Below are 24,354 nucleotides of genomic sequence, written 5' to 3' on the forward strand. Positions count from 1 at the left end.
AGAAGAAATTTATTTTTTCTTCATGTTATTTTGAGCACATCAAATTTTACACCAGGTCTTTGGATGATATGTTTGTTCTGTGGGATGGACCTGTTAATGCTGTTGATGATTTTATAAATTATATTGGAACCACCACAGAATTTCTAAAGTTCACCTATACCAGACACCTTGACAAAATTTCCTTTTTAGACATCTTTCTGGAAAAGGATTATGAAAATAAGAGGTTTGTTTCAAAAATCTTTAGGAAAAGCACGTATTCAAACTCACTACTGCATTTTTCTAGTACATACCCAGTCAAACAAAAGAAAGCAATAGTTAAGGGACAGTTTGTGCGTGCAGCCCGTATGGTATCTGGTACTGATGAATCTTTAGATGAATGTGACAACTTGAAAAATATGTTTCAAAAGAGAGGCTATCCTTGTAAGTTCGTTAGTGATATAAAGATTGAGGTGGTTAACAAGAGATAGCGTGGGTTTTATGTACCTTTACTTTCTTGTAGTATGACTGACAGTGGGCCTTTCACCAGTAATCAAGAAACTGACAATGTTGCAAGTAAGAATGATTATAAGACTTCTTTCATCACTGTATTCACTCAAGATAGTTACATAGTAAGAAACATCTTAACAAAAAACTGGTCTATTTTGAGACATGACAAGAATATCAGACCACTAATAGGGCCACAACCTATTATGGTATATAGGGAAGGCAAGAATATGAAAAACATATTTGAGAGTAGTAACTCTTACCCAAACCACAGGTCAGGTTCTATGAACAAATGCGGCAGATGTAACTATTGCAGTTACATTAAAGAAGGCAATATTTTTGACATCAATAATATCGAAATCAGAATCAATCAGAAATACAACTGTAATTCGGAGAAAGAGATTTACTGTGCCATGTGTACCACCTGTTCTTGCTTTTACATAGGCAAGACTGATAGAAAGTTTTAAAAAATCGCATATACGAACACCTTTATGACATAAGGAATAAAAAAGAAACAAATTCTCTTAGCAAACATGTTTTGGAGTATAAGGACCATAAGTTCCAATTTTTTATTATAGACAGTATCAGTACCAACATGAGGGGTGGTGCATGGTCACTATTACTTGAGAAAAGAGAATTATACTGGCAATTACGTTTGAATGCAGGGAACTGGCCAGGCCTGAATGAACATATTTCAATTAGCCCAATTTTAAAACTAAAGGCACTAGAAAGATAAAATGTGTGTGTATATATATGTACATATATATATATATATATATATATATATATGTACATATATATATATTTCTCCATTATGCATTTTAACATTTTAATATCACATGTTCAGTATTTATGTTAAGTGTATTTATTTCTCTTAACATTTTCTACTATATCTAGTTTTTAGTATTTAATCACACATATTTATTATTTTAACACATTCAACATATTTAAATATTTATTGTAAATTGTCATTTTTTATGAAGCAGTGTGTATATATAGTATGTTTTTAGGGTGGTGTGTTCCATGAACTTTTTCAGTTTGTATAGTTTGTCTGCTTTTTAAATTCAGTGATGCAAATATTGTGCTTTTAATGACATAATTGATTAGTTTATAACTGGGTGGAACTTCCTGTTCGGACTGTATAAGAAGGAAGTAACTATGTGGGGTAAATTGTCTGATGAAGTCTAGATCTTTCTGGACGAAAGTGCTCATCCTTGGATTTTTTGTCTGAAGTTAATAAAGTGGATTCTGCATTCTACAACTGTGTGGTGATTTGCAGCCTGCAATACTTTGAGTGGGTTCAATTCAGCTACTTCTTCTGGGTTTTGTGTTTATCTAATTCTGTACTATCCCAAGAGAACCCCCGACCTGACTGGGATGCTGAACTTCTACAATTCAAATAGACAACTTCGGTCCTCCAACAAAGCCTTAATTGAAGCCATCATATGCAAAAACAACTGTAGGAATCATTATTTGCCCATGAAATAGCAAAAATATGGAACAACCTTCCCCTTGACCTCAGACTACAAGACTCCACACCCTTCTTCAAAAGTCTACTTAAAAGATACCTCTTCACCAACCATCTATGCAACTGTAATTGACCCCCTGAAGCCTTGTCCGCTCACTATTTCTACACTCAATCTGTCCTGGACAACACAAACACAACCATCCAACTATACCTATCCATGTTTGAGCAATAACCTAGGTATGAGTGTATGTACGTGTGTGTGTGTGTGTGTGTGTGTGTGTGTGTGTGTGTGTGTGTGTGTGTGTGTGTGTGTGTGTGTGTGTGTGTACATATATACATGTATAGTTGCTTGAATGTATATATGGAAAACTTAAACATTTATATACTCTTATTCAGTTGTGAAATATCTTGCAGTGCTCTACCAGGTTCTTATCAACCGAAAGGGGGAATATCCTCTTATTGTATACTAATGGCTGTAAAGTCTACAATCTGTATGCTACTACTTTGTAATGTCTCTTTTGTAATTTTTTCTTCTCTCTGTAAACTTATGGACTTTTTCTCCCTAGGACTCTGTTGAAAATGGACACTTGTTGTCCAGTCAGACTATCCTGGCAAACAAATGTTAAATAAAATAATAAATACATGTCATTGCAGACTGAAGTCAGAAAATAATGACAAACATTTCAGTTTCTAACGTCATGCTCTTCAGAAAATTTCACGCTACTGTAAAACCTATTATTCTCTTAACTTTCTAGGATTGTAAGAGCAATATTAGAGTCTGTCCCTATTTTTGGCCCTTTGTCCCCCTGTTATTTATGGCTTTGTCCAGATTTCTTGCTCTAAGAGGTTGAGAGATATGTTTGAGTTTCATTTTAATACACATGTATGTGACATCTATGTCAAATATTTCCCTATTTCTGGTTAATTTTCCCTGCATTATATTGGCCTTTGTGCAGATGCATTGAACTGATAGGTTGAGAGCTTTCTGTGAAGCCCTGATGATCATTGTGGCATTCCACACAAAATCATGGACCATAGATGCTCTTCTTTAAACAGAATTGCCATCTGTATTCATTTACATGGTTTTCCAGCCAGCAACGATGCTACTGGATATGAAACCTTGCTTAGACGCAGCATGCAGCATGAATATGCATTGCATGGTGGTGTGCACTGCTGCTCACCGTGCACCACCTCACACACATGTAAGCTCCATGTAGGCCTCATGCGAAGCCTACATGGAGTTTATTGAATCCTGGGGATAATGCTAGATATTTGAGACAACATGTAAATATCTATTACTTTTGATTACAGTGAAAGTCCAATGGGGCTCATTTCGCATTTTCAGCATAGGACTTGGGACAAATCCTCCATCCTCCATTGCAAGAGTATAACTGGCTCAGGACAAAAATTTTCCTGAGGACAAAGAACTTTATTGGGTGCATCGGTGAGCATGGCCAATAAGTGCAGCAGTTTTTCAGAAGACAATGGGCCGGATTCACGAAAGCTTGCACGGAGTCTTAGAGTAGAGTAAGATTCCATGCAGCCATCATGTCCGACGAGCGATCTAGAAACAGCCTGTAGGGGCATGTAAGAGAGCTCCTAAAACGGCTCTTACACGGACAGGGCTGGGATATGCAAATTACCTTAATTGCCGGCGAAAGGCATGCAAATGAGGTAGATTTGCGATTCAGGAAACCCGAACCTGTCCAAGTAAGAGCAGTCTTATTTGCAGAAATGTACTCAGTTGACAACTGAGTACCGTTCTGCAAATAGCAAAACAGAGCAGTGACAGCTCCAAATAAAGGTTGCATCCAGTGCAGGAAGCATGCCAATGGCCAAATATACGGCCATGTGAAATGTTTCCTGATGCAATATGAAAATAATAATATTTTATTTTTTTTTGCCGGTTTCCGATGTTTAAGCGTAGCGCAGAGCCGCGCAAACGGGGTGCGCTCCAAAAAACAGAATACTAAAAATTAAAACCCACAAATGTAGATTTTATTGAAATTGTTAATGTACAATGCAAGGGAATGGCAGGCTGAAGACAACATGGCCACTGAGTAGAGGTTGCTAAGGGGGGAAGCTCAGTCTAAGACATGTAACCAAGCATTAGTAGGCAATCCTATGTAAATGAGCGTTAGGATAGTGAATCACAAGTTTACATAACAAATGAGCACAGTCAGTGGAGTGTAGTAGTAGGATATGAGGAGTAACAGAGTAGAAGATAGGTGACATCACGAGGGGGGTATGTATGAAAGAAGTGAAGCTCATTGGAGCAGAGTGGCATGTGTCAGCTGTCATTCACACATCATGGAAAGAGGTGTGTCAACAGGTAGGCAAGGGAAAGGCAAGAAATGGAAGGTGTATGCTGTGGATAACACCAAAGTTTCTTGCTGAGCGGGTATGCATGCGTGTGCACGCCTGTAAACCCGAGTAAGACAGTGTGCGCACGTGTAAGCATGAGTACGCGCGTTTAAGCCGGAGTAAGCATGTATAAGGCTGTTTAAAGAGTTGTAAGAGCGTTTGCACTGGTGTGCGTACATTTTAACCTGAATAAGCAAGTTTTAGTCCGTGTAAGCATGTGTGCATGCATGTTAGCTGCTGTGCACGTGTTTGCATTTGTGTGCGTGGTGCTCCCCCCCCTGAGGAAACAGAAAGGAAAAAGGAAGCACAACAAATAGTAGGAAGCTACCAGGGAGTACTAGCAGAGCTAGCAGTTGAAAACAATCAGAATCAGGCAATTACACAGGAAGTACAATAGCCCAGCCCAGCCTAGCACTTAAAACTCTGCAAACAACAGTTCATTATGTTTCTCACAACAGATACTGCAGTAAGCTAATAGAAGTGAAAACTGAAAAAGCTTTACTGAGACAAAGAAATGTTAGGGGCTGCCATTGCTGTTATAAGACGACATATGCAACATGCTGAGGGTGGTGATAATGGAAATGCTGCTAGACAACCCACAGTGAGAAGACGGAGAAGAGTGTACAGGCCCAGGGTAATCTACCAGGGGCTACATGAGCTGGAGATAATGGAGCGCTATAGAGTGGACAGAGACCTCCTGCAGCAAATTGTTGAACCGTGCAGGCCACATCTCACACACAGAACCAACAGAAGGGAACCCATCCCAGTGGAAACCAAGGTATGTGTTGGCCTAAGAATATTAGCAACAGGTACCTTCCAGAGACCAACTGGTGATATGATGGGGATATCACAGGCATTAGCATCTAGGGTACTACACCAGTTCCTGGATGCCATGTCAGCACATGTCGGTGATCATGTATATTTCCCCAATTCCCATGAGGTATTGGCCAGCAATATGCATCTCTTCCAGCAAATAGCGGAATACCATGAGTTAGTGAGTTCAATAGACTGCATGCACATACGCATCAAAGCACCAGCCGGCGAGTGGGGTAGGGTCTACTTCAACTGCAAGGGCTTCCCCTCCATCAACTGCCAGGTCATCTGTGATGCCCAGGGCATAATACTGAATGTGTGTGCAGGCTGCCCTGGAAGCTCCCATGATTTATCTGGTATCTGACGCAGCTGTACCAAACATTTGCCAATGGGGACATCCCACATGGTCACCTTGTGGGGGATGCTGGCTATGCACTGGAGCCGTGGCTGATGACATCCATCAGAAACGCACACACACCTGAACAGGAATGCCATAATGAGGCACATGCACAAACACATAATGTAATAGAGCGTGTGTTTGGGCTGCTCAAGTCACAGTTCCGGTGCCTGGACACATCTGGTGTAGCCTTGCAGTACTCACCAACTACATGTACCCAAATTGTCATGGTATGTGCTATGCTACATAATATGATCCTGCGAAAACAGCTGCAGCAGGACCAGCATAGGCCTGGGCCAAACAGCCCCCCCACCATTGCCAAGGCCATCACAGGCAAAGCGTGACTCGGAGGAGGAACAACCTGAGCCTGCCCCAGTAGACAGAAGGAGGCGTGCCCAATATGCTTTGGCCTTGGCAAAGAGGCAACACATAGCACATACACTAGCTCAGTAGGAACTCTGGAAATGATACCTCTCTCCGACTCACACATATAGTAAAAGGGATGCCTAAGTTGACACTACCTGCTTTCAAACATGTACAGGGAGTGTAGTATGTGCATCTGACATAGGCAGCCCTGCAGCACCACCTAAGGCATGATTGCCATGTGTTAAGCAATATAAAGCAGTGCTAAACAGCATTTAACACCATGTAGTATATGCAAACAAAATCGCACACACCAACTAGCACAACTGTGGTCAATGTTCAGTAATATTGGGCAAAGTCCAGCAATGTTGAATATTGAGCAATGTCGGACAAGCCTGGTCTAAGTAGGGCATAGCTGAACAAAAGCCAACATGCTCATATTTGCTTAACTGGCCCTTAAGCAGTCTGGTCTGCTCAGTATGAAAATATAAAGCAGTGATGGGCCTCGAACCCAGAATATTATGCACTATAACCAAAGTACTGAACCACTAAACCATGACAGTATTGCAGTGGTCAGCCTGTATGAAGGAATGTTGATAAGTCTATGCAAAGTATTTCATGGAAACCCTGCAGGCACAGCATAATCCTTGTCGAGTTATGACACAAAGGTGAGTCCTGCAGTGAGAACAGAACCTGACTTCCAACACACACAGTATAAATGTTAATATCGGTCAGGTTCACACACATCAACAAATGTAGTGGACCTCAGATAGCAACATACTGAAAGGTCACACTGGGCATGCTCACACACTTGAATAAATGAGACAAATGTCAGGCAACAAAACATGGAATGGCAGAACTAGGCATGCTCACACATTTAGGCCATGTCTGAGTACAGCAATGGGCCACGCATACCTGGCAGTTGCATGTGTTAACCCAGGAACCTGTCACTATACAGCAATCCACCCTGTGCACACAGCTATATGACAACAGACACATCTATAATATAGTGGAACCCTGTCATAATCAAATATGTTCTGCAGATACCAAAGTTGTTCATAGAAACTGGTAAAGCAAAGATGATAAAGACCTGCAAACAGTATCAGCAATAAACATTGTGCATCTTGAACATTAGCATAGGTTCAGAGGTCGATACTAGGCTATCTGCCCTAGGGCATGTACAAGCCTAGCCAGAGTGTGTTTGGCATTCGCAAACCTGTCAGATTACTATACTGTGTGTGTGAATAGTAGGTCACACAAGATAGCCCATGTACATTTAGGCTAGTGTGACTCTGTCTAGCAGGGACACAGAAGATATCCCAGGGGTAAACATACGATTACCCATACAGTCATCAAGATGTCTCCTGTAGGTGGTCAGTGGGTGTCTCTGCCTATGTGAAACTGGGATTACATTCTGGAGTGAGTGGAGCCTCTGGGATAAGAATCTGTCCCTCCACAATGTCCTATTAACATCTGTGCTGAGGTATACGTCCCTGGAGTGTGTAGTTCCAAGGGAGTCAGATATCCTGAGGTGGAGCATGTCCAGTAATTCTGGGTTGGGTATATCTGTAAACAACAGGCACACATCATATCTGAGTAGGTGGTAAGTGACTGAGTAGAGCTGGAGTTACTGCATCTGAACTGTGCAGGGCATCTGTGTGAGTCCCTAGATCTGCTTGGTGAGGAACTTCTGTGGCCAGTACAGCTGCTGCAGGTGTCGGGTAAGGTACACCCCAAATGTGGCATTGTAACCAAGCATGGATGTGATGAGTATAGGGGCACAATGACCTCACTCGATCTAGATGTGAAACCATATGGTGGCCCACATAGAAGGTGTGTCCAACCACTTTGGCAACGTGAATGTCAAAGGTGACAGTATGAACAAGTCATGTCCCCAAACCCCTAACAACTCCTACCATATGTAATGGAGTACTACCTATGTGGTAATGTGTGGGCATGTTGTTATTCCAAAAGGGGATGACTATGCAACTAATGGAATTTAGTTGTAGGCCATGGCTCAGGCACCAGTCATCCATCTCTGTGAGACCCTGTTTGAGTATGCATGTGGCAGCTGGAGAGTTGATCATGGCACCCAGTTTGCAGTCAAGTGCAAACATGTTCAGCCATATTCCCCCTGTGGTAGCCTGTACATCAGACAAATATATACTGAACAAGAGAGGTCCCAGGACTGAGCTGTGTGGGATGCCATGTGTAACTGGTGTATAGTCAGACATGGCACCTGCAATTCTGACCATGTGGGTGCTATCCCTGATCCATGTATCAATCCATCATGTGAGATATGTGTCCATATCGAAGCTGGTGAGCCTATGCATAATGGCCCAGTGGGTTATTGTGTTGAAGGGTTTGGCAAGGTTCAGGTAGGCTGTGTGGACAGCCGTCCCTATGTCGATGGACCATTTAAAGAATACAAACAGGTTCAAGAGGCAAGATCTGCCCACAAAACCACTGAAATGTGTAGGACACAGTGTCTGTAGGTTCCAGATGTCTATGTGTATGAGTCCCATGACAATATGCTCCATAGCCTTGCAGAACAAGCTACTTAGGCTTATAGGGCAATATTGTCTGTGGTCCGTTGTGGCACCAACTCTGTGGAGCAGGACTACTGTCGCTGTACGCCATTCCTTGTTTACATATCCTGTGGTAACTCCGATATTGAACAGTGATGTAATGTGAGGGTTGCATCTGTCATGATGCTCATGTAAGATGCAGGCTGGGACACCATCTGGTCACATTGATACTGTGATGTATGCTTTGGGGAGGGCAGCACTCACCTGTTACTGTGTGATGTCAGGGAGGTTATACTCTGTTGGGATGATAGTTGCTCCTTAGGGGGGGATGGGTGGGAGACATCTTCACTGAACCTGTTTGCCAGGATGTTGGCAATGCCAGTGGGTTCAGGGTAGGTTTAGTCAGTATTCAGTAACTCACAGCATATCAGTGAGTGTCCACCCAGGTTCCTGACATAACTGAAGAAGGCCATATGATAGTCCTAAGTGTCTGTTGCAATTGTCTGGTAGAAGCGGCCCTTAGAAAAGTTCATGAGTGATTGTAGCTGTCTGCTAGTACAGATCACAGATGCCTTCCTAGTCTGGGATTGTGCTCTATCATGTAGTAGCTTCCTCCTGACTTTGTACAGCTTATTAATGGCTGGGGTCTATCAGACAGGTCCCCTGCCATTGGAGTAGTGAGTCCTGTTGTTATTTGCAATAGCACAATCCATGCAGTCCACTAGGTGTCCATAGAATGTGTATGTAAAGGATGCAGCAGTGTGAGCCGTATTTGCCACTGTCTCAGGGTCTCTGAAGGATACCACCTTGCTTCAGTGAAGTGAGATGTTGGCTCATGAGAAGTTCACCAAGATTACCCAGGATGGGTGTGTGGAGGGTATATGTATGTCCAGTGAGATACATGTATGTTCTGACCTTACCAATGAGGGGTATATCACTGGTGTGGAACATAGAGTCCCTATGTTGGTGATGATCAGGTCCAATATGTATTCCCCCTTGTGGCAGTGCTGACTGGTTGAGCCATAGCATATGAGTCTACAAATTGTAGTGACTGTTGGGTGAAGGTGTCGGGGCTTGAGTAGTATCCCCAGTCAATATTTGTGTATATGAAGTCACACAATATAATGGTGTTTGTGGAGACCTTCATATTCTACATAGTTCCCACGAAAGCCGAGTGTGGTTCCTGAGTTTGGGAGTGTGTTCTGTAGCAGGCAACAAACTGAAAGGCAGTATTGCACAATGGTAGCTGTATATGTATGGTCTGTGATGCTTTGTGCAGTGCTACTAACCCAGTGGTGTGTGTATCTGTGATGTATATGGATACTCCCCCTAGTTGTGTTGCCTGTTCCAAGTCTTGTTGTCAGACAGTATGGTATGAAACATAACCTGGTAGTGCTGGTGTGCATAAGCGAGCCTGAACCAGGCATCTGTCAGTGCACAGATATCGCTATCCTCCATACTGAGGAGAGTCCTGAGTGGCCGCAATATGAGGTTAACACAACTGTTGTTGAGCAGCATTACCCTTAGTTTCATTTAACCTGTAATGTCTATGGAGGTGGGTTTGATTCTGAGCCCTGCTTTAAAAAGGCACTATGGTGGTAGCAAGAGCCTTAGCCAGCATTCCAAAGTCCAAGGGTGACAGGTGCAAGCTGTCCATAGTGAAGCTATGTGGCATGTTGAGCATGTCACCATAGGCTGACAGACACTGTATCCCCTATGAATTAAACAAATTTGGTAGGCAAATATTAAATGTGATATGTGTGTCCGTATACTGTGACATCATAACTGGTGGGTGTAAGATGCTAGACAAGGTCAGGGTCATACTGGTCTGGGCTACATGATCAGAGTGTTCCTCCATGTATCATGTCATGTGGTCCAGGGAGTAACGTCTGAGGTTATACACACCAGCATGGACAATGATGGTGCCAGTCCTGTACATGCTTTGGAGTGACCTGACTGCCTGTGTTATGCGGCAGATCCTGGCACCCAACAAACAGCCCAAAGTGACTATTCCCTTGTTAGGGCTGGTGAGTGGAACGTCAGTGTGTCTGACAATAAGTGTCGCCTATTACAAGTTTATTAGGTGTGTTGTTTAGCCTGAAGGGCAGTGACTGTGTGGCACAATGACATTGTGAACTATGTGATATGTGGGTATTGTAGTGGTGTAGCAGGTGTGTGTGTGTCTGCTTTGGAGGTCTCTGCTGCTTAGGAAGAGTACATCTACAGCATCTGGGTATGTCTATGTGTGATAATGTGGTTTGAGTGCTGTTGCTAGAGGATATGTGAGACTGATATGTGATGTGTGTGGTTACCTTCACCACCTGATAGACTGTGCCAGTCATGGGTTGAGAGAGTTCAGCACCCTGTATGTCTATATAGGTGCATCTCACACATATATCTGAGTTTGTCGGGAGGAGGAGAGGGTTATCTGTGTACATGAGGCAGATGTGACATTGTGTCAATATCACAATATCCACCAGCTGGACTGAAGAGTACACACGAAACTGACCCCTGGACATGCCAGGATATTATCATGACATACTCTGTAGCCTGATCACAAAGGATCAGTAGGATGTTAAGCATGTAAAAGAGTATAACAGGGATTAGTGCTCATGTTCGTTGGTGTTTTGTAAAGAGTAGCTGAAAAGGAGTCCAGACTGAATCATGACACCTCCTTCAGCTATGTCATAAATATCAATGTACACCCATATATGTCCTGAGTCAGGGCCAACTGTACCTGAGTGACAATGCCGACATCATGACAGACAGGGCCATATGTACATACCCATCTCCCACTGACAATAGTCCATATTATCATACCAGGATATATCACATGTAGAATGGATGAGCAGCTACCCCCACTGCCAAAAGCATGGTAGCAAGTGGAATACATTGATTCCCAATATGTGTCATGCACAAACTACAGAACAAACAGATCCTGCACCTGAACAGTCAGCTGAGCCTCACCCCCTACACAGGATGTGGAACCGTTGAATGTGTCACAGCTACATATGGCACTCCCCACAAGTGTTGGTGCACAACACACCATGGGACGTCAAGTCCAGTACACCTATGAAGTCTGATCTGCAAGGTCATGGAGTCCATCATGGTTGAAGTCATAAACAGAGCTATTGGAAGCTGACATACACACAATCCTACCAACTGTGGTATGTTCATGTGTGGATCATGGTTCCCAAACATGCTAGACTGTTTGCAAGGCAGCCACCCAGGACATACATCAATGAACACATCTACACATGTGTCACATAGACTTTGAATAGCCCTTTATCAACTTCCCAGACACATGTAGTATTCACAAAACCAACACGCTGTGCATAAATATGTGTTGACATATGACGGAATGTCAATGTGTCCACAGATAGATCACACAAGGTAAGGATTCTGAAGTCTTGTTCAAGCTGTTGACACCTGCTGACCCACATGGACCATTCCTGGAATGGCATAAAACAAAGTGTACACACATCACCATGTCCAGTCTGATGATGTCACCATCCTACAAATACAGCAGGAGAAGAGAAACCAGCCAGTAAAGCAAATAGCGTGCTGTGTTAATGCGTCTCTCTCTAGTATCATAACATAGTTAGGTAGGGGTTGAATCCTGCAAATAGTGAGTGTGTGTGTGTGTGTGTGTGTGTGTGTGTGTGTGTGTGTGTGTGTGGGGGGTGTATGTGTGCAGTTTCCTTTGAGAGGTGTCCTCTTTTTGGAGACTGGGAAAACTCACTAAAAGAGGTACATTCCTCTTTGGAAAGTCTGATGATGTCACCATCCTACAAATACAGCAGGAGAAGGGAAACCAACAAGTAAAGCCAATAACACGCCATGTTAATGCACCTCTCTGTAGTATCATAACATAGTTAGGTAGGAGTTTGAATCCTGCGAACAGTGAGTGTGTGTGTGTGGGGGGGTGTGTATGTGTGCAGTTGTCTTTGAAAGGAGTGCCCTTTTTGGAGACTGTGAATACACACTAAAAGAGGTACATTCCTCTTTGGAAAGACTGATGATGTCACCATCCTACAAATACAGCCGGAGAAGGGAAACCAGCCAGTAAAGCAAATAGCGTGCCGTGTTAAAGCTATCTCTCTCGAGTATCATAACATACTTAGATATGGGTTTGAATCCTGAAAACAGTGAGTGTGTGAGTGTTTGGGGGGGGGATGTATGTATGCAATTGTCTTTCAAAGGAGTGCCCACTTTGGAGACTGGGAAAACACACTAAAAGAGGTACATTCCTCTTTGGAAAGACTGATGATGTCACCATCCTACAAATACAGCCGGAGAAGGGAAACCACCCAGTAAAGCAGATAGCGCGCTGTGTTTATTCATCGCTCTGTAGTATCATAACATAGCTAGGTAGGGGTTTGAATCCTGCAAATGCTGACTGTGTGTGTGTCACTGTTGGTCAATGCGGTGTGGGTTTTGCTTTTACTATGGTATGACATAGTATGACTACAACAGTAAGTGCATTGCACACATCAGGTATCTGCGTGGCAAATATATATGTGTACATGTCCCCTCAATCAGTACATAGGTGTGAAGCCTGCATACTACATGAATACATTTGTTTCCATTGACAGGCTGTGCCGCTGATTCTCAGACCATAGGTCTCATATGTATGTATGTGACAAGGCCGTCCACTGTTGTGTTCTGTGGCCAAGGTCATCTGTGGCACACACACCCATGACAGTTACTTAAGAGTAGTGTGAGTGAGGGTATATGCCTGGGGTATATGTCAGACATGGTCATACACAACAAAGACTGCCAAGAATGGACAGTCTTTATAGGTGTACGACTGCCTTATGGATATGCATTCAGGCCTCTAATGTCTTATGTGATACACCTTGGGACTCCACAATACCTATGGATATGTGGATACCAAGGGACACATGACATAACATGAGGCTGTATGTACACATTGGTACCCAACATACATGTTGAGGGCTACCACCTGTGTGGTACTGATGGGATAGTATGTATAGTACATTAGGATGCCTATGCCATACTATGCCATAGTCGGCTTACTGCTATACAGCATGTATCAGACAACAGGTATCTGTCTGTATTATACCCTTGTGTAGGATATGCGTCCCATCCGGGGAATGCATTGTAGGCCAATACATGCATTTCCAGATTTGGATGGACACATCCCTAGTGTGTCTGCATGTACCTATGGGGGCTATATGCCAAACAGGTGTGGTCACAGGAATGGGTGGAGGTCATTACCACTGATTAGTGTTATAGTGTAGCACCGGAAGAATCCAATTGTTACCGGGTTCCCTACTACTGTGTGTCATTTGTCAGGATATCATCCAATGATTGCTTATAGTCATGCTGTTGAGGTTGTGTATACTACCAGATCACAAATCATTGACAGATATTAATGGTATCACCCACAGCATAGTGTCAACCCATGTCATACACACGTCTACCCATGTTAGTACATAACTGTAGTAGAATGCATACTGGCCATTGAAAGATACTATGAGATGTTAACAATGTGTATGACAGGGTATGCCACATGTCCCATGTGTCCACTATGCACGTACATCCAGACAGTGTGCACCCACCATGTTCACAGATGTACACTTGCTAATCTGTACTGCACACATCACACACATACTGTCCACTCACTAACACATGCTGGCAACACATTCCACTTCAGCCAAGTGTCACATGGGTGGACAATATATACTCAGACCTAACAGTGGTGTAAACAATGCTACATTGACAAGCAGAGCTTTGATGCATAATGTTTGCTCAGATATACCTACAGGGATGTCGTTACACTTCCTTGTTGACAACTTGCTATTATTGCTACACTGCTATAGTGTCACCCTGTGCATCAGAACCATGTTAGCCTGTCCCTCCGTCAATGATGCAGATGACAGGAGGCGACACAGGTATCATCATATGCACAGAGCATTTTGTTGTTTGCCAGAGCCCGACATTGACCCATCCAATCGACATGTCTGTGTGTGTGTGTGTGTGTGTGTGTGTGTGTGTGTGTGTGTGTGTGTGTGTGTGAGGGACAACAGTACAGCATGGGCCAATGTTGATGTAATGTGTGTGTGTATGTGTGAGCCCTAGTTGTTTGGTTAATGTGTGTGTGTCTGCATGCACACAGCTCCACCATGTGGCTGCCATATACGGTAGTTTGTGGGACAGCCACAGACTGTACCTGCTAGGCTGTACAGATCACTGTCTCCGGCCATGGACACAGTACCTGTGCCTGGCAGGGGTTCTACGGACAGTATCGGGTACCAACCCTGACTGGGTACTGTCATCAGAGGCAGAGGCACTGGGACTGGCCAGAGCCACGTGCACGTGGTCTACTGGGACTGTCAATGGACAGGCCAGCTCCAGCATTGCTGGGGCTGGTACTGCCACTACAGGAGCGGCTGTAAACTGTGGGCCATCCGCGACCACTGCCAGCTGTTGCTGGCATGCGTCCGAGTCGACGTCGCAACCGTCCCGCATGGTACTGGCTCATGGAAGACATGTTGTGGAGGGCATCTAATGTCTCCCCCCAACGTCTATCAATGACCTCATTGTATGTCCGGATGGCACCGGCAAGGTCACGGATGCTGTCATTGATAGCAGTGTAATGTGCCCTCTGCGCCCTAAGCCCCTGCCTGGTGTACCGTTCCATACATGCCTGAGCCTGCATTACAGCCCGGAACATACTGGTCATCATAAGACCTGTGAGGGCATGCCTGCCAGGGGCAATACGACCAGTGGTGCTCCCCCGAGAACCCCTGGACCTCCGACTATGTGGTACCATTCTGGGTCTATGGCTATGGCTGCTGTGAGGGGATGCAAGTGTCATGGGTACGACACTCTCCTGGTCAATGCCAACTGTATGCTGTCCCTCGCCTATGGCCATTGGTGGTGAGAGATGTATTGACAGTATGAGTGTGCGCATAGATGGGGTTGAACACTGTGCACTGTCGATTGGCGGACCAACGACAGACCCTGTCAAATCTTCCTGTGCCAAAATACATGTGTCATCATCACCACTATTCATGGCAGTGGCTTCAGGTTTCCTGCTGCTTTCGCCAACCCCTAACTCAGCACCTGTGAGAGGAAGACAGGAAACACACTTTACGGTCTGCACATGCACACATGCACACATGCACACATGAACACATGAACACATGAACACATGCACACATGCACACATGCACACATGGACACATGCACACATGAACACATGCACACATGCACACATGAACACATGCACACATGAACACTAAAACCTCACTACAGCACATACACACACATACCAGCAATCCAACACATACTCTATAGTGGGTGAAGGTGGGTGTCAGTATCACAAGGTAGATAGTCCCCACACACGTGTCAGCATGCAGAATATGTGTTGCACAAGACCATGCAGTGCAAGTGTAGATGCCCCTATTAAATGGCAGTAAACATGGCTTTGATGCAACTGTGTAGTTGTTCAGTGATTAGCTACACCATGGAACACAATGTGTACATGGACACAACATTGCTGTGCAGGTATTATCAGCTCTGCAATGCCCTGTGCACCATCACTCACAAGTATACATGCCATGGCTGCATGTGTTATCTGTGGGACACATAGATAGCCATGTCTGAGTGCAGTGTCTATCTCCATAGCAGATAATAGTGGGCACGGGTGTAGCACATGCATGCTATGTACACACACGGGATGTGCGGTGCATGTTGACGTGAAGGAATCCCAATGCTCAACATGGCCAGTGTACAGTGGTTATGGTGAGTGTGGGACATATTGCAGATATGTGGGTGCCAGACATGGCATGGCATGCTACATGACTGCAACATTAAACACCACACATACCCAATGTGTGTCAAGTGACCTATACACCCACTAGCATTCCAGGACATATATGTGACACTTTGTGTGGATGGTGACTGCTGTGCATATTGTGTATACTGGCATATGTAAGCACACAGACAACATGCTATGCATATTGTGTATAGGTGCATATGTTTGCACACACACAACACTGAGGTGCAAAGCAATGACTGCTATGAGTAGTACTGTGGTCACTGTAACTGGACAGGGTGTAGTACCGTGTGCCATCATCAACATGCATCTTGTGGTCACTCACAGCTACTAATGTGTGCAAGTCCACTGCCTAGCATGCTGTACCTGAACTGCAGTGCCGTGGCTATGTTCACAATTACACAGCCACCTTGTACATGGGTGTGTGAGGTGCCCAATAGGGAGCATTGCCTAACATGACTGTGTTATGTGTTGCAGAGTGTTGCACAGCCCCATGATAGGCCTCTACCCCTCAGGTACATCATGTGTGTGTGCATGACATGTGGGATACTGAAGTGTGACCTTACAGCGGGTGTGTGGTAATGCCAAATATAGCATGTTTTCATGTACTGCATATGATAAACGTGTTCTGTTGTGTACAGCTGTAGCAACTATGCATATCCAATGTGCAGTACAGTGTTACCACAATTGTGTCTGCTGCACTGTGCATTGCATGTGATTGAGGCAGCTACTGACTTTACTGAGATGATTGATGTCTCACAGCAAACATGCACAGCATGCAATATGCGTAGGTGTGTTACGTGTACATGGCCTACACCTCACCTATGACATGCACATTTCATTACCAATATTAAAGTGTTAACACCCTCACCAGCATGTATTGTCTGCCCTGCTGTCACACTAGAGGGACCTAGAAGAATATGACACAGTTTGTCAGTGGCTACAACTGTGGCATTGCTACTGTGAGGGTGCTAAATGACAGTGGAACAACAGTCAACAGTCACAGGTGTAAGGATACTATTCAAATATCAGTATTGCACACGTTAGACAGCACAACTGCTAAACACACAGTACACATCTCACATATGCATATTCTAACAATACAGGTAACGGTAGTCTACAGCTAGGGCGTATTACCTGCACGCTCCATGTCATCCTGCTAGGTGGCTCCGGCCTCCATGATGACACATGTGTGATGCTGTTGCTGCTGTAGGCCAGGAGCCACCATGCTTAGGAGCAGCTCCTCCACTCTGATGAGGGGGGGATGTATGGCTGCCCCACCACCTGTGGCAAGCTGTTGCCTATGGATATCAGACACACGCCGCCGGACATGTCTAATTAAATCACTGCAGTGATGGCGTACCTGCTCATATGTCCGGTTATGCATGCCTATGTCATTTACCTGGCGAACAAGGTCTTGCCACAGTGCAGTACGGTCATGCTGGTGCTGGCTGGCCCTGGAAAAATCAGGTTATAGTGCTGCACCAGGCTGTTCAGAATTTCCTGCTCCTCCACAGCTGAATACGATGGATTACATTGATGAGCCATAACCCTGGAAGACAATTAAATGATATGTGTGAGCATGTCATGTGGCACACTTAACATTATGAAGTACAGATATCATTTAACTGCCATATATAGCATCTATCTGTCTATCAGAGGATACACACATTCACTACCACATATCAGCTCTCAGCCCACAACTGACAAGCTGACAGTGCCTGCAACACTCCATATAACACACCAGTATACACCAGTAGTTGGCACACTGTTTGGGATACAATGCACAACCTCACCCCGGGGGTATATATCAAGCTAATGCATGAAGAAATATGTCATCCAATGCAATGAATGTCATGTACATTTACAGTATTACCAGTAAACCATATGTGCATGGTTGTTAATATAGCTGGCATACTGCTGTAACAGAGTATACATGTTGCTAGGTACACACACATACCCTAAAACACACATGTCATTGCGGGCATGGTACAGGCATCATTAAGCACACATCAGACATACATACAACATACAGATGTATGCCGAAACAGATGAGCATTACCTGTGTACCTTATAGTACAGTTTGCCCCTACTTCCATGTACCTATTCCTGTGGTATGTAATCTGTGCAGACTACAGGAAACACAAAAGACAGTGTTACCAGGGACTGTGAACGTACACCATACTGTGCTGTTTAGGCCTACAGCTTCAGGTAGTACAACAGTTCATATGTGAGCTGGAGTCACCAGCAGTACCACTTACTGAGCATACATGTATTGCTTCAGGCTACATTGGGACACCACAGTCGTACACAAGGAACTACGTCACAACATATGCCATCCTACTATGTCTGCATCCCAATAACTGACACATCTTTCTCTGGCCTCACACCTAGGACACAAACTACCATGACAGACACAACTTCACACTAAGCTATCACACCTTTACAAACCTTGCACACAGTCACTGTCACACTCATTCCACCTCACATAGCAGGTATTGCACTGAGTACATGTGTGTGTGCATTGTGTCATAGGTAGGTAATACGCTATTGGCCCTAGGGCCTAGAGCAGCCTAGCCATATGCTACCCTGGCCTTTGACACACATGTAATGTGATTTCACTTGCTCCTGTCAACCGGATACACAGAGGTGACTCCCAGGGTATATTACCTATCTCCAAAACAATCATCAGGGGTATGTATGACATCTGCTAATGAGGAGCCTTGTTTGTTCATGCTGGGTGGTTTAGTCCAGAGTATGGCATATTTGTGGATAGGAACCTGTACCTCCAGCATGTGCTGTTTAGTGAGGTGACAAGGATTAGGGCCCTAGGTCATGTAGCCTGGAGGGATTGTGAGGTGTTGTCATGGTGGTTGGCCGATTGCTATGGGTGTGACATACTTCTGTATGTCCGGCAGTGGTAACCTCTGGGTGGGCAGTATGCAACACACTCTAGCTGTGATTTGTGAGTCAGTCTGCATAGGGCATGTGTTTGAGGGCAGTATCACTCTTTGTTAGGTATGTCTGTGGCCTTTCCACTTGCTGTAGTTGTCATGTGAGGTACATACCACATGGGGCATTGTGATGAGTAGAGGGGAACACCAACCTATATTCCCCTAGATGACTCTAGGGGAAGACACGTACTATGTAGACAGATTACATTACTACTGTTGTCACTGTGATTATCAAATGGGAGCCTACTGTCCACCTGTGTCCCGTGTACCCTTCTGACACCATCAGTGTTAGGCAGGCTACCACCTATGTGGCAGTTACTGTGTAAGGTGTTTTGGAATGGGGTATGGCACTGCGGTATCAACACTGGTGTTCAGTCCATGCCTTGGACAACAGGCACCTGTTGCAGTACATATGACCCGCGTCTCCCTCACTCTCTCTCTTGTGTGTATATATATATATATATATATATATATATATATATTTACACACATACTTACATATATACATATCTATCCATAGCTATCCATATCTATCCATATCTATACATATTTATACATATCCATACATATCCATACATATCCATGCATACCTATATATATCTATATATATCTATATATATCCATATATAATCATATATATCTATGTATATCTAGCCATATCCATATATATCGATATATATCTATATTTATCCATATATATCCATATATATGTAAATATATCCATATATATATATATATATATATATATATATATATATATATATATATCTATACACACATATATATATGTATATATACATGTATATATACACATACATGTAAACATCCATTGCTGTACATATAGCTGCACATATAGGCACATATACTGCCCACCTTTCATGGTGGGGATGTCAATTATGCAACAGTTGTGAGACATACAGTTATGTAATACTATTACACAATGTTGTGCAGAATGCATTCTGCTGTCCTCAGGCCATATAGCTGTTGCAGGCCTCACTGCCTGTAGCTCAGTCCCACAGCGTTTAACACCACATGATGTATACCAGCACTGCTTGCCTTCTGCAATGCCACACACTACAACCTACATACATATGTGCACATTGCAGCCTTCAACAACATACTTATGCCCAGCCTTCACTAACAGTTGCAGTATGTCCCTTGCCCTATGCCAATGTGCATGTACATATAGATACGGACTGCTGCCACATATGGATGATTCACAGTATGTAGAGTACCCTTCAGACACATATTTCGGATGTCACCAAATACATATCTGTTAGATACCTTACCTTTGTATTTCTCTCCTCCGTCTGTTGTAGGTGTTGTTTTTTTTTTTTATTTATTTATTTATTTTTTTGGTTTTGTTTCCTGTGTGTGTTGCTGTTTGTTTTCAGCATCTGTCTCCTTTTGCCTGTTTGTGTCTGTCTGACTCTGTCTGTCTCTCTCACTCGTGCTCTCTCTCTCCCAGTTGATGCAATGATATTATTGCATGTGTGGACAGCAGATACAGGCTGCTTTTCTAGGTATCTGCACATGTGCATGTGATGGCCTCTGCACCATTTGGTGCCCACCATTTAGTAATTGCATGCAGCCTGCTGTGTGGTAATTGCAGTTCTCACTGTGATTTCAGGACACTGCTATAAAATGATAGGTTAGGTAGGCATACCCCTTTCAGTTTTGCAAGGCATGGACCATGCTTGTTTCCTGTGGACACTGTTGTCTCAGTCAGAAGGTTGGTATATGTCTCATATCTGAAGCTGGGTTGTAGCCAGTGAAATGCATGTTGTACTGAAACCTGACTGTTGCTTCTTCCAGTACACTCTTCTCAGTGTGTAGGTTTACTCACACCTCCTAATGCTAACACTGGATACATGGGAGTATGTACTTTCTTTTCGAATTAGAGAATTAACTGGTATACAGCAGCAGTTATTGCAATGTATTCCTATGGCTTTCCTATTTTCCCTTTACATTCACTCATTGTAATGCATATTATATTTCTTTCAGCACCAAGTTTGTGTATATCTGCTGTGGTGTAGTGGTACTTCATGCAGACTGGTGAGTCTAAGGTCCCGGGTTCAAAACTGACAAGGTGTTTTATTTTGCTGCTGAGCAGTACAAGGGCCTTGTCATACAGAGTGACTAAGGCACTTTTAAGCAGTTGTAAGCAGGTTTGGGCGATGCTTAGCGATGCTAAGCTAAGCTTAGCTTAGCTTTTTTTATTTTAGCAATACTAAACCAAGCTTAGCTTAGCTTATCATATCTTAGCAATGCTAACCTAAGCACACACATGGGCACACTGGTGCAAACCCGCTTACTACTGTTTACAAGTGCTCACTCCCGCTAACCCTGCACTCATTTCTTTGACAGAAAAGTAAATGGGGAGATAGGAATGTGGTGATAAAGGGTGCACAAAGAGGGGAAGACAGTAGGGAAACCAGCTCGGGATGTACAGGATGGGTGTGGAGAGGGTCCATAGCTGCCCATTTCTTTACCAGCAACATCTGTGCATATGCAATACATTAGGAGGGATATTTGAAACCTTCCACCCCTGAGAGAGGGGTGAGGACAACTAAGTGTGTTGTGCTACCAATTATGAATATCAGGCACATGCACTGTTTGTGAACTGCTACACTGTCATTAGTACGTTACTCACTTCTGAACAGTTTGTGGTTTGTTTGTGTTGACATTAGCACAGTCTGCTCAGGACAACTGGACATATTTCACTACTGTGTATGCCTACCTACACCCTTGGTTGTGCCTGACTACACAGGTATATAGTACCTTTGGGTAGGGGTGCAGAAGTGCAGAGTGCATTATTTATTATCGTGTGATGTTTATCTTACTGAACATGCAGAGTTGCTGTGTACCTGTAGGTCTATAAAGGCTAGTAGTCTGTCTGATTAGCTCCCACCTGTGGACATATCCAGATGGTAGACAGAGGTCAGCCTAGTATTCTTTGACTGTGCACCACAGCAGTCTTTTCAGCACCTGAACAATAGCATTGTCACAGGTGGTTGCTAGCAGTACATGGCTACATCCTTTGATATTTCTGTGTTATACTTCTGCATAAGGGTATGCTTGTGGGATTCATTCTACAGCTATTTGCAGAGTGTGTAACAGCAGACAAGCTGATATGCCTGTGTGTTTCTGACTCTTCCAAGCCTCAGATACTCTCATGTATATATTTGAACAGCCTCAGGGAAAGGTACATATAACTGGGATACACCTGTGATATATTTCAGGCATTTTTCAGTTCAGATTTTGGGGGATTCAGAGCATATGTATCACTACACCTTTTCTGACATGCAAGCAGTGTCTACCCTCACTTATTGACATTTGTCATTAAGTGAGACTCACCACATTTCTGCCTACTGTTAGTACATTTCACAGGGAGTCAGAGGGGCATAGCTAACATTTGTTTACAAATCACGGTCATCACTGTAGAGCAGTCACTGTTGGGAGGTCTGGCCTGTGACCTATGCAAATATGCCAGTGTTTATCCTGCTCTGATACTGTGTGGGGTTTGTAAGGTGCTACTGTAACATTATTCCCTACTAGCTTGGCTGATTCTCTTTTCACAGTCATGTCGTGCAATTCCACAACACCTGCTGGTTAAGGCCCACAGAACAAGATTTGTGTTATGCCATTCCTATTTTCCCTTTACATTCACTCATGATAATGCATGATATATTGCTTTCAGCACTGAGTTGTTGTATATCTGCTGTGGTGTAGTGGTACTTCATGCAGACTGGTGAGTCCAAGGTCCCGGGTTCGAGACTAACAATGATATTTTATTTTGCTGCTGAGCAGTACAAGGGCCTTGTCATACAGAGTGACTGAGGTACTTTTAAGCAGTTGTAAGTGGGTTTGCGCAATGCTTAGCAATGTTTAGCTAAGTGCACACAAGCTCACACTCGCGCACCCCGCTAACTACTGCTTAAAAGTGCTTACTCCCGCTAACCCCCATGCTAATTTCTTTTAAAGAAAAGAAAATGGGGAGATAGGAAAGTGCTGAAAAAGGGGGCACAAAGAGGGAAAGACAGTAGGGAAACCAGCTCGGGATGTGCAGGATGGGTGTAGGGAAGGTCCATAGCTGCCCATTTCTTTGCTAGCAACAGCTGTGCATATGTTTGAAATTTGGTGTGAAATTTGAAACCTTCCAGCCCTGAGAGAGGGGTGATGACAACAAAATATGTTGTACTGCCAATTAGAATTATCAGTTTACATGTCCAGCGGAAATGTGTGCGAATTGGGAAGCTATGTATGGGGTGTAATTTTTTTGTGGGAACAGATTGCCCTTTTTTTTAATTTTTTTTCAGGTGAGAGTGGAATGTGAGGTAGAGGAAGTAGGTATATTTGGGGAGGTAGGTTGGGGAGGTAAACAGACAAGACAAACAAGAAGCATACAGGGGTGGAGTTTGACACATGGGGTAGGTGAACACAATTGACGGGGAAGGATGTTTGGAAATCGCAAGCCCATGAGCCCAGAGATGGTAACAGTGGAACTGAGATCCCCACCCATGGGCAGTCACCACTGCCCCTTCACAACCCCGAGGGTGGCTGTGCTGAGGGCTGTGTAGGATGGGCAGGCTCACCCGAGAGACACGCCACTCTCGCCTCGAGCTGGTGTAGGGGATCAGCGACTGAACACTGGATCTCCGTACGCACCACAGCCCGTACCCTAGCAAGGGTGACAGGTGGCCCTCCTCCGCCCATGCTTGCACGGGGGGGACAATCCCCATTCCCTGCAGCGCTTCCACCCAAAGGTGGCACAGGACCAATGGAGGAGGGGAGCCCAGGCTGGGCACCAGAGCCGCTGGTGCCAGGTGCACTCGCCAACTGAGGAGGGACAGGTGGGTCCACTGGGACCGGCCTTCCCATACTTTCTGTGATTAGGTGTGTTTAATTACAACATAAACAACAGCATTCCAGATTAGTTGTAACAGCATGCAGTAATATTCCCATTAACCCAACACACCAAGGTTCCAACAGTTGAACAGCAAGCATAACACATGCATATATTGAATGACAGTGGATATTCCAACAGCATGCAGGGATGTTTGGTAGCAACAGGCCACCATGAACGTGGTGTTTGAACAAGGCACATGCATCACCATCAATGCAAATATTCATAAAACAATAGGACATATGTCCCAACAAATATTTAAGGTTACATA

Source organism: Protopterus annectens, chromosome 1.part2, assembly GCF_019279795.1.
Source record: "Protopterus annectens isolate FY-2018-M chromosome 1.part2, PAN1.0, whole genome shotgun sequence".
Classification (NCBI taxonomy): Eukaryota; Metazoa; Chordata; order Ceratodontiformes; family Protopteridae; genus Protopterus; species Protopterus annectens.